The sequence below is a fragment of the Hippocampus zosterae genome, chromosome 6 (assembly GCF_025434085.1).
Source record: "Hippocampus zosterae strain Florida chromosome 6, ASM2543408v3, whole genome shotgun sequence".
Lineage (NCBI taxonomy): Eukaryota > Metazoa > Chordata > Actinopteri > Syngnathiformes > Syngnathidae > Hippocampus > Hippocampus zosterae.
Genome location: NC_067456.1, coordinates 16138187 through 16149824, shown reverse-complemented (window position 1 = coordinate 16149824; position 11638 = coordinate 16138187). Strand labels below are relative to the sequence as shown.

General features: G+C 41.9%; 1 long non-coding RNA gene across 1 annotated transcript; it reads left to right on the top strand.

Moving 5' to 3' along the window:
* The first annotated feature begins 2491 nt into the window (after positions 1-2491).
* LOC127602153 (uncharacterized) lies at positions 2492-11290 on the top strand. The gene is made up of 3 exons (XR_007962710.1): positions 2492-2718; positions 9681-9828; positions 10406-11290. It is a non-coding gene; the product is annotated as an uncharacterized LOC127602153 (long non-coding RNA).
* The last annotated feature ends 348 nt before the right edge of the window (positions 11291-11638 follow it).

Sequence of the window (11638 nt, the reverse complement as noted above, 5' to 3'; positions counted from 1 at the left end):
ACCGTCATGGAAGATGCTGCGGGAGTTGTGAGAAAGATAATATTATTGTGATGTGAAGTGATAATTCCGTCTTGTCCGCCCTCGTTATCCAGCAGCATTGTGTGTTTCTGGCTCGCAGCTTTATGTGTGTGTGTGTGTGTGTGTGCGCACACACGTGCCCTTTCCCTGCTCCGCACACTCACTGCACATTTGCATTACAGCAAACATGGGGGGAACAAGATTTGGCAACTTTGATTTTTTTTGTGTTGCTCTCAAGACATTCAAGTTGGGGCTCAGCACATGCGTGTGTGTGTGTGTGTGTGTGTGTGTGTGTGTGTGTGTGTGTGTGTGTGTGTGTGTGTGTGTGTGTGTGTGTGTGTGTGTGTGAGAGACGAAGTGAAGGGTGTGGCCATGCATGAGGGAGCGCCTCCTAATGTTGTGTTTGCTAAATCTCAAGTACACTCAGGATCAAATGGAGTTTCTCACCTCTGATGGGGGTTATATGGGAGAGAAGAAAAAGATCCAATCCCAACTATGCAGAGGAAGCAACACAACAATTGCAGGCATCTCCAGATACAACACAAAGGGACGTAGGAAGAGGATGATGTGGAGAGGCTCCACATTCATGCACACCCTCGCAGTGTGAGATAAGGCATATTTTTGTCTGGCAAGATAAGGGAGAGAAAGCAAACATATTACAGGGCTCAAAATTCTCTATCTATAGCTCCTTTTCATGAGTCCAATAATTCATTCATTCATGGCCTCTGTTTCCCCTGCCTCTCGGAACATCTGCCTCATACATACATCACTGCACTGATAAAGATCGCGAACAGAATTGGTAATACGCTGAGAATGGGACATTGCGGCACTGATTAAATAACTTTGGTGGCTTGCTAAAATTGAAACGGCCGCGGGATGAAAAAGGACTTATCGTGTTTTATTAAAGGCTGCGGAGTTTGATTTTAAGGTTTAGGGTGATGTACACAATTTTAGATGAGATGTCCAGCCAAGCTGCCAGGCAAAGGGAAAACAAAAATGACCTTCTTTAACCTCTGTCAATGGCTTTTCCGCTTACACACACATAGAGAAAATATATTACGTGCTTGTACTGAAAAGAACTCCAAAATGTTTGAGAAAAGAGTTCATATTTTCTTTAAAGTGCTTTAGGTGTCAAACCTCAAGTTTCATTTGTGGGGTTTTGGCCTCTTATTCATGCCACCATGACCGACAAATTATGCTGGGTGAGGGAATCAGTTATATTCTTAAACTTTTTTAACATCAACGTAGCATCACTTTGGTGGCATAATATGTCAGCTTTGAGGTTGGAGAGAATTTCGGCTTTTGTTGATGAAATTCCTTCAGCATTGAAACTGACTATCTTGAAGTGTGGCATAATTGGGGCCGAGGGTTTATCCTTTTACCACCCCAATTATTCAGTACTGTGTTTAACATCTACACAAATGGCCAGCCAGAGTTTGTAAACATCCGAAGATTTATATATGCCGATGATCTGTGTATTGCCACCCAATCGCGCTCATTTGAAACCACCGAAAGGTGCTCTTCAACACTTAACAGAGTATTATAAACAAAACTCACTTAATGCCAATCCAGGAAAGACGCAGGTGTGTGCATTCCACCTAAATAACCACCAGGCAAATGGAAAATTAAGCATCCATTGGAATAATGAGAGACTTGAGCATGTTGACTATCCCGTCTATCTTGGAGTCACATTGGATCGAACGCTCTCCTTCGCAGAACATGTAAGGAAACTCAAGTCAAAAGTTGCCACAAGAAACAACCTCTTAGCTAAACTTGCTAACTCTAACTCTAAAACTCTGAGAACAACAGCTCTAGCACTATGCTACGCTACTGCTGAATATTGCTCAGCAGCATGGGCAAGATCATGTCATGCTCACAAAATAGATCCTGAGCTGAACAACACATGCCGAATAATTACTGGCACACTAAAACCAACACCACTGCCAGCACTCTACAGATTGGCGGGCATCGCACCACCACACATACGTAGAGACATTCATGCAAGGACACAAAAGCATAGTCAAGAAAATGACACAAGACACCCACTCTATGGCCATAGTGACTCAATAAGAAGACTGAAGTCCAGAAAGAGCTTTATGATTGCCCAAAGTTTAGATCCTGAGCAGTCAACAAACCACAGGCTCGAAAAATGGAGAGAATGGGACAGCTCTGCACTAAATGGTGCAACCCAAAGCCCAAACGAACATCTTCCAAGTGGAACAGCCCTCTCAAGAAAGAACTGGGTGACATTAAATAGAGCTAGAACCAGAGTAGGCAAGACTGGGAACAACACCTATAAATGGGGACTCTCACTCACCAGTGAATGTCCGTGTGGCCACCCAATACAAACAATGGAGCACATTCTTCGGGACTGTGAACTGGGGCCCACCTGCACAGATGAAGACCTCTTAGACACTAGTGATGCTGCCAAGCAATGGATCCAGTACTGGCGCGACAAGATATGATGACTTTGGTGGACATCTGGGTGATGATATCATCTGCTAGAATCGGTCTGTTTGGCCTCTTCCATGTTTTGTGACCTTTAGCATCAGTGCCAACGGTGTGCACAGATCAAGACTTTGTTTCCACAACTTTTAGTTCAGACGGTTGGCGTTTCACATTTGCTTTTTTGGGAATGATTTCCTTGTCTTGATGTTTTTACGTAAGAAAACAGAGCTGAAAGGGTTCCTGTGTCCTCTGGTCAGTTTTGGATTTGTTTCACCTGGTCTATTTTGTAATGATCAATGTCAGTTTGTTAGAATTCATAGAGGGCTGGCAAAGTTAACTTTTGACATTAATTTAAAAGTGCTTTTTTTTAAACCCATCTTTATTTACTTCCCGTAGCAGCTGACCTCTGCTCACTGCCAAACTTACAGGAGAGTCACTCGCGCTAAGTCAGATAATTGTCGGACTTTTATGCAGTTTGACTTTCAAAAGTTGCTCAACAATTCATTGGAGAAATCTAAAATAATTTGCACACTTTGCAAAGCCAAATTCAAACACTATAGCCCATTAGTCAAACACCTTGGGCATATCATCTCAGAGCAAAACACCCTGCTGAAGGGTTACTTCTGAGGGGCATCACTAATCAACACTGTTACAGTGTGCCGTTGGTGGGCGGATTACTAAACGTGTAAACCAGATGTTTTGAGACTTGTTGAGATGAGGATATAAGAAAGAGGCCTGTCAAGCTTAGTCGGTTTTCATCATTTTGTTGAATAATTGCATTTCACAGGAGAAGAATTTGAAGAAAGCTATTCAAATAATATACAATCGATTTGACCATTCAACATTAATCCCAACATGTGACCCAAGTAAATACCAGCTCCAAACTCTTTAGAGCTGTAAAAGTAAAAGTAGAAAGATGCATAATTATCCATAATTAATCACGATTAATCGCAATTCCTCTCCTTATATTATCTAAACCGTTTATCCTCACGAGGGTCGTGGGCATACAAGAGCCTATCCCAGTTGTCTCCGGGCAGTAGGCAGGGGACACCCTGAACCGGTTGCCAGCCAATCGCAGGGCACACAGAGATGAACAACCATCCGTGCTCACAATCACACCTACGGACAATTTAGTGTATTCAATCAACCTATCACGCATGTTTTTGGCAGCGTACGGGGAGAACATGCAAACTCCACACAGGAAGGCTAGAGCCCAAAAATCGAACCCTGGACCACTGTACTGTGAGGCAGACACCCTAACCAGTTCGCCACCATAAATTGTGCAATTCATTTGATGCCAACTGCCAATGTAAAAGAAACTTAATTTATTTAAAAAATATTTATTTGCTGTTATTATTATTCCTATGACAATAATTGTAATGTTATCATCATTTTATTTCTTTTAGTTTTATTTTCCATCTTATGTACAGCACTTGTTATAACAGCATTAATAAAGTTCAGTTGAGAGTCATTTAATCCACTCCTTTGTGCATGAATACTGTAATTAATGTTGTACCTATTTGTTCTGCTTTTGTCGGATGTTTGCTGATTTGGGTCCATCTTTACATTGTTGTTTTTTTGGGGGGGGGGGTAGGTTTTTTGGGGGGAATTTTCTATTGTAAGCGGCCCTAGTGCTTTTCAGCTCTACTTAATAAAAACTAGAGTTTGGTGCCTGCACTCGAGTCTGTCTTCCCCCAAATTTGGGTTCTTCTGCCAGCAAAAGTTTATCTTCCTGACAAAAGAGACATCACAACGCTAATAACATAGCATCCCAATGAAGCATTCACTTAAATATCTGCCATTGCCATTCCAGTGACATATAATCAACGCGCCTATTTATTCAAGTCTCTTTTTTATGCAAGTTTTACATCTTAAAAGTATTTGCACTGTCCAGAATAGACGGCTCAAACTTTTTACTCATTTCAAATTACTGGCGTTCTAAAAATACTTTGGTTTAAATTGATTGTGAACTTTGGGAAACACTTGTGTGTTTTCTTATCTGCTTTCATGTGACCCTGTGATAGAATCCCTTTTGTCATTATTGTGTTGTTCATTGTAAATGTCAGAGGACCCACAGAGGAAGTCATCAAGTGGATTTCCCAGACTATTATCAGTCTTTCTGACAGATTAATGACCAAAATGAGCACAGGGTTGACCAGAATATAATCAATGGCACCGTTCTGCATTTGAAATGTTCCCTTCTATGACATAGAGGGAACATTTAAGAGAGTCTGCCATTGACATTTTTTTAAAAACACTGACAATCTCCCTTTAGTGCAGAACAGATAAAAAAAAAGAAAAAGAGAAAATATTCCACTTCCGATTACCAGCATCCGTTCATACAAAGTGACGTCATTTAAATTGAAGCCGTCTTATTTCAGATGAAGACATTGATTTTTTTGCATTCAACTCATCAGGCAGTCGTTGCTCACTGAATTGAACCCATTACTTTATGTTAACTGTTTTGTAAAGCGCTTCGTTACAGCTGCCGCTGTTGTGAAAGCGCTATATAAATCAGCATGTATTGTATTGTATTGAATTGTATTTGCATGTGTGCGTATGTTTGTGCGTGTATGTGTGTGTGTGTGTGGCGGGGGGGGGGGGGGGTAAGGAGGGGTGGGGCACCGCACATTCAAATAAAATAACCAGCATTGTGTCATTATCACCTTCGATGCACATAAAAGCAAAGTGAAAGTTGAAAGTTCCAAACTTTCCATATAGTTTTAGCCCAACTTGGCCATGATAATTACGATTTATACATAAGGCTAGCAAAGTAAATCTTTCATTCTCTATGTCCTGGTAGCCAATCGTCAGGTGATGACATTTACAAATGATGTAGACTTTCCTCAAAAGATGTCACAAAACTTTCTATTCCCATAAAACCTGGCAACGGACCCTAATGGAATTCCGCCAATGTCGTTTAATCCGCTCCGATGCTCTAACAGGGATGGTGCTCGCGGTATGTCTGCAGCCCAATCACGGCCAATGAAACAGCATCAGTTGAACAGATGGCAGTGACACGAATTAAAAGCACAGAACAATAGTAGAATATAAACCAGAAATGACACCCAAAGTGGCTGTTGATTTATAGCCGTTGTGCGTTTGGTACTGGGCTCCCATGTATATTAGTGCTACAAATCTGGGTCCATTTAGCAGGGAGATGCTCATACATACATCACCGACTCCTGCTCCAAGCCAAGGTCAGTTCTTATTGCATCAATCTTCTCAGCAGAGGCTACTCGGCACAGCAGCAGTTTTGTAACTGTCGCAGCTGTAATGGAATCTTTTTTCTTGCGCTTCATCTTTCTCTTATCACATGAAATATATATTCAACTTCTCCTCTTTCCTTCATTCTCCTGATTCTTTTTATTTTATCGGCAAAACATTCCCAGAACCTCATTTTTTTCCCACCCCTGTGCGTTCTAGCTCCAACCGAGACGTATTTTTACACTTTGGATTCTCAAACCAGTGGGTCACTTTGTGCAGGAAATATATCGATACAATAAAACGGAACTACTGCATAGATACGATTGACAACAGATGTTGTCCTGTAACAGGTTGAATTTCAGCAATAAGATGGATGTTTTGTTGAAATCCTCACCACTGTAAACATTATTCCGGAATGATTGAGAGTCACACATATAGAACATCCCCTTGGTCTAGAGGAAGACGTGTAACCTAACACCTTTTAACACGTGAAAATAGACCTTTTTGCGTGTGTTACCAAAGGATTTAATAGTATGTGCTTAATGTGGTCTCCAGACTCATAAAGAAAAGAGTTGCTGAATTGCCAAGTGCCAGTTGAAGACATTCATGCTGAGTCAGTTTTTATCCTGATTACTCAGGCTTCAGCCTCACGTCGTACTTTAATAAATGAAGATCTAATCAAATCAATCATTTTAAATAGCAGTGGAACATTTACAGCATATGAAGAAAAAAAAAAGAAAACACTTTTAATTGATGAACTTGACCTGCTTTTCCTTGATAACAAATTTCATTTGTTCCATAAAAATTATGCTCAAGTGACATTATTTGACGGGATCTTTATCACCTGCAGAGTAAATAAGAGTAATTTATGCTGTTTAATTTTGAGCAGGGAATATAAATCACAGCTCTGTCATACATTACGGAGCTCGTATTGAGCAGAAAGTGAGGCGGCAAGCTGATTGGGTTGTTACGGCAACAGCAACATAGTTGTTCTCCACTACTCTACAGATGGGATGTAGGTGATAAACGACACCTAACACCTTGCACAGTCAAGTGTCCAAGACTTCTGAATAAATCATAAAGTGTGCATCATTAAAAATCGGATAAGGTGCAAAAAAGGGCAAGTGAGTGATAGTGCTTGCAGATGATGATGCGATTTTACTTTCATTTCGTCTCTCTGGGCAGGTAGGTCGTGATTTTATGGTCCTTTATTTGTTTGTGAACAGAATTATGTCAAGGAGAACTCAATTTAAGTCATGCAAAACTTGGTGGATGTCTGGAGGCAAGGACAAACTCACTAAATTGAAAATCAGTGCAAATGTTTACTTTTTAAGGTTTTGGTAACAATTTTGCAAAAGACACGACGACTTGATTAATCAGTGAATGGGAGCGTCGAAATTACAAAGTCAAAATGTCTGAGGCAGGTTTCCATGTAGTTACCGGTCATCTTAATTTGAAACATCCTAATTTGGCCCTTGTTGAGGTCTATGATGCATTGACAAGCAATTCTAATACAGCATTTTCTTTTTAAATGTTTATTAGAGTGGAGACTCCAAGTGACTTTTTTACTCCTTTGCTGGCCGATATGAACCAATACCAGCAAAGTACACTGCACTATAATAAGAAACTGTCAAGACATATTGTGCTTTGATATGACACGGTATAATGTAAATTATTACCGACATAATTGAATCTGCGAAAGCTGATTACAAACATAACTGCGCTGTAGGTGAAGCCTTGCGGCGTATTGAAACAGTCAAGCGCTGTCTGCAGGCTGAGAGGACCCTCAGCTCCTCTGTCAAAGAGGTAGCAGCTGACAAATATCAGTCTGAGGTGGTGAATACATGACAGCTGTCAATCATCTCTTAATAACAGGAGAGCAGAGCAGCTCACAAGTGCTAGGTTGACCTGTGAGGCCATGTGGATGCACACCTTTTTATTTGTTTGCTCATAAATACTACATAATAACCCAAACGGCATTAAAAATGACAATTGCCAGCTAGCTACAGCTAGTGCAAACTTACCAGCTCAACTTTCATGGAATTGATAAGAATGATTCAACCGGAATGAAAAGGTTTTCAAATGTGTGGATTTTACAATGTCTACTCTGTGATCATAGAGTGGATGCCGGACTGGTTGACAATTGAAAATGTCTTGCTCTCTCTGCTATTTTCATGCTCCCCTTCCTGTTATGATCGTCGACTGTGTGGGAAGAAAGTTGCTGCTCACCTCATCACAACGCCCCAGCTCTGCCCTTGGTTGTGATGGTAACAAAAGACCATTGGCCAGAGGTGGGTATTTTCGTCTGTGTCATCGAAGCCTGTCCGTCAGTACCGACGGAAGGTCCGTGAGTCTGTCACAGATTGATTTTGTTGTTGGCAGACTGATGACTGGCGAATAAATGGCAGTGATAGACAGTTTGAGAAGCAGGAGGAGGAGTAATTCTTTTTTTTTTTTTTTGTGTAAAGTGGTCCATCTGTTTCTAATTGTATAAAATTGTGTGCCGTTAACCTTGAAAATAATCTATGACTGACCGTCCGAAAATAGTAGTGATGAAATGTAATTGAGAGATTAAGAAAGAGCGTTAATATAATGTTGACGGACTGACGGACTGAGTCGGCCTGTAATAATCAGAGAGTGTGATGATGACGGGCTTCCAATTCCGCCGCTGGTGAATGACGGTGGGTAATTGACACGCTCATTACTGCTATTGACAATGTAAAACCAGGTGAATGAAAAGGGAGCCATTAATGAAACATTTTAAGTGGAGTAACAGTGGATGTTTGCTTTGCTTTAAATCTTTAAACGGTGTATACCATTTTAAGACACATGGTAACAGGTTCAAATTGTGAAAAAAATGTCTCCATTCAAAAACAAGTAGTAAATTGTTGCTCCTTATTTTCCACCAACCGTACTGCAGAACAATTTATTTTCAAGATACTGTGTTGAATACAAGGGCGGCCCGGTAGTCCAGTGGTTAGCACGTCGGCTTCACAGTGCAGAGGTACCGGGTTCGATTCCAGCTCCGGCCTCCCTGTGTGGAGTTTGCATGTTCTCCCCGGGCCTGCGTGGGTTTTCTCCGGGTGCTCCGGTTTCCTCCCACATTCCAAAAATATGCATGGCAGGCTGATTGAACACTCTAAATTGTCCCTAGGTGTGAGTGTGAGTGCGAATGGTTGTTCGTTTCTGTGTGCCCTGCGATCGGCTGGCAACCGATTCAGGGTGTCCCCCGCCTACTGCCCGGAGACAGCTGGGATAGGCTCCAGCACCCCCCGCGACCCTAGTGAGGATCAAGCGGCTCGGAAGATGAATGAATGAATGAATGTGTTGAATACAACTAATTTTGTTAAATTGGGATTTTTTTTTTTAAACATGCTTTTTCCAAGTTTACCTTCAAATTCACATCCGACTTAAGTCTGCCCTGGTTGCAGTGGTATAATATAATCATTCTGGGTTTTGATCTGCACAGCGCGTCACATATTTAGATGAAAAGGATTAATAATGGTGTTCCTCTCTCATCTCATGTCGCGGAGCTTTATGAGTTTCTTCGATCCCTGATTTCAGAAGCCATTAGTGTTCTGCCTCTTGAGAGATGGAAGGCAAAGCCCGCAGCATCGCGAGAGTCTTCCTGCTCTAACTGGAAATGACACATTGTCAATAAGTATACTGATTATTCTGCCTATTTGTTTTGTGCTGTGCAGTTAACAAGCTTTCTTATACAAAAGACGTTGTGAAAAGCCATTAACCATTCTTTATCATTTGTTCTGATGAGAGTAATTGAGGGGTTTATGTACATAGGCGGTTTCGTGGAAAGTTCTGCCGCAGAGCATCTCTGTTGTGGTTGACTTCTCCCATCTGTGGCATGTTGCTGCACGAAGGAGGAGGAACCCAATAAAACTTTTTCCTTTTCAACTGGAGTGCTTACGTTCCTATGTCAGGTGTCCTCCCAATTCAGCATTTATCTCCCCTGAACTGTTCTAACCTTTTCAAGCTTTCACTTATGACAGATTCCAGATCGCGCCGGCCAAGCATCAGAGGAAGTTAGCTGCAGTTTGGTCCTCACAACTGTCAGCAGAAGACAGAGCCTACACGTGTCCTGGCACACTGATTGGCCTCCTCTTGGACAGCCACATAAACCTCATCAAATTCAGAAAGGTGGGAGGAGACTTTGACAGATATAGCCATGAAGATTTGAGGTGGTGATGTTTTAAACTCAGTTTTTGGCCAACAACTGGCTCTGCACGGCTTCAAACATTTGAGAGATGAGTTTACATAACGGCAGTCAAGCAAATAAATACAAAATGTATACAGAGAACACATTAGCAAAAACGATCCTGGTATTTTTTTTTCATCATTGAAAATGCAACGTTTTTATACCAAAGCAAAGTACCAGTTAATTGTTGCGGATTTTCAAGGCAAAGATTAAATATTGAACGTTTCAAGTAAAATCCCTAGCCTCAGCTTAATGTCAGTACACAACAAGCTCAAGGCAAACAGAGAAAATATGAGCCCTCTTCTTGGATTTGTGCGTTCCTGTGGGAATAGCTGAAAACATAATTTCCAAGCGAGAGTCTTAAATGAGCAGTTCTGAAGCGTTCTTGATTGACTGAAGCCTTACAGCTTGTCATCTAATCAGCCAGCTAACCCAGTCTGGTCTGCACGTGTCTTGCCATTCATGCTATGTTGTTGTTGGAAAGCTGGTGTACTAATGTTCTTTCTTTCCCCCACACAGCTAACAATGTCGACGATGCGCCTGATGAATCTGGAATCTGGATTGTGCTGACTGCTTCCAGCTGAACCCCCGACCGAGCTCCCAAGTGAACTTTCATCACTACGTTGGATTCGCATTCTACCATTCAATTTATTTTGGATGTGTTATATGTACACTAGAGAATAGAAACGGTTGTATATTTTTGTCGCATGGATTCCGATATCAAATTTAAAAAGGGAGTGTACAGTTTGAGCGTGTCAAAATAAGCCATGCAAGTCTTTGTCTGCACGGACCCGCGTGAATTGTGATATAGCAAATGGCTCATTAAATGAGATATGACGCTTTGATCACTTCGCCGACACTTGGATAAGTGGAGCAAATAAAAGGGTAATACGTCATTTCATTTCAGGAGATTGCAAGTAAATTTCAAAGAGTTTGATACTGATGCTATATGTGTTCGAAGACTAGCGACCGGAGGTTAACACGCCTCCGTAGCTCAAATACGGAAATGGTGCATGCATGTAGTCCATTTATTAAAGTAGCAGATCGGTCTCTGTTTGGCCCAAATACAGTTAATTTTGAACCAACGTTTTTCATAGTGTGCTTTCAGCAACCGTATTGGGGAAATACTAAACCTGCATGAAATGAAAACGCTCTCTGAATCCAACCTGGGAGTTTTTACACTCTAAATATATTACATGGTGCAATGAGCTGCCCTGATGTTCGGAACGTCCCATTTCGACAGTCATTGATGAGGCCCTTTTCCTACATTGTCTGGTGACAAGGAGTGACAATAGAGTTGCAATCCCCACCTGAGATGGCCAACTTGGTGTGCATGTGAAGCAGAGGGGATGAAAGGTGACCATGAGGGGTTGGGGGTGGCCCAGGGGTTGAAGGGTGAGAAGTCGCGGCAGTGTTGTGGTACAGCCACATGTCTGGTTTGAGGAGAACGAGAGCTGACAGAGGCCACCTCGAGAGACTCTTCACTCTCCATCACAGTGCTCAGCAGAAGAGGCAGCGTCTGTCAGGGGTTCCCAATTCCTATAGAGCGCCCGCATGCCGCACCTCCCACCCTAAACACCTTCAGTCAGTTTCACAAAGCTCCTCACGCTGCCAGAAGCCTCCAGACTCATTGGCAATGCATGACCAATCCCCACATAACCCGCAGAACATCACCAGAGTTTAGTACTCGCAACATGACAGACACATCCACAGGCTTCATTTCCTCACACTCTGCCATCATTAAGATCATCA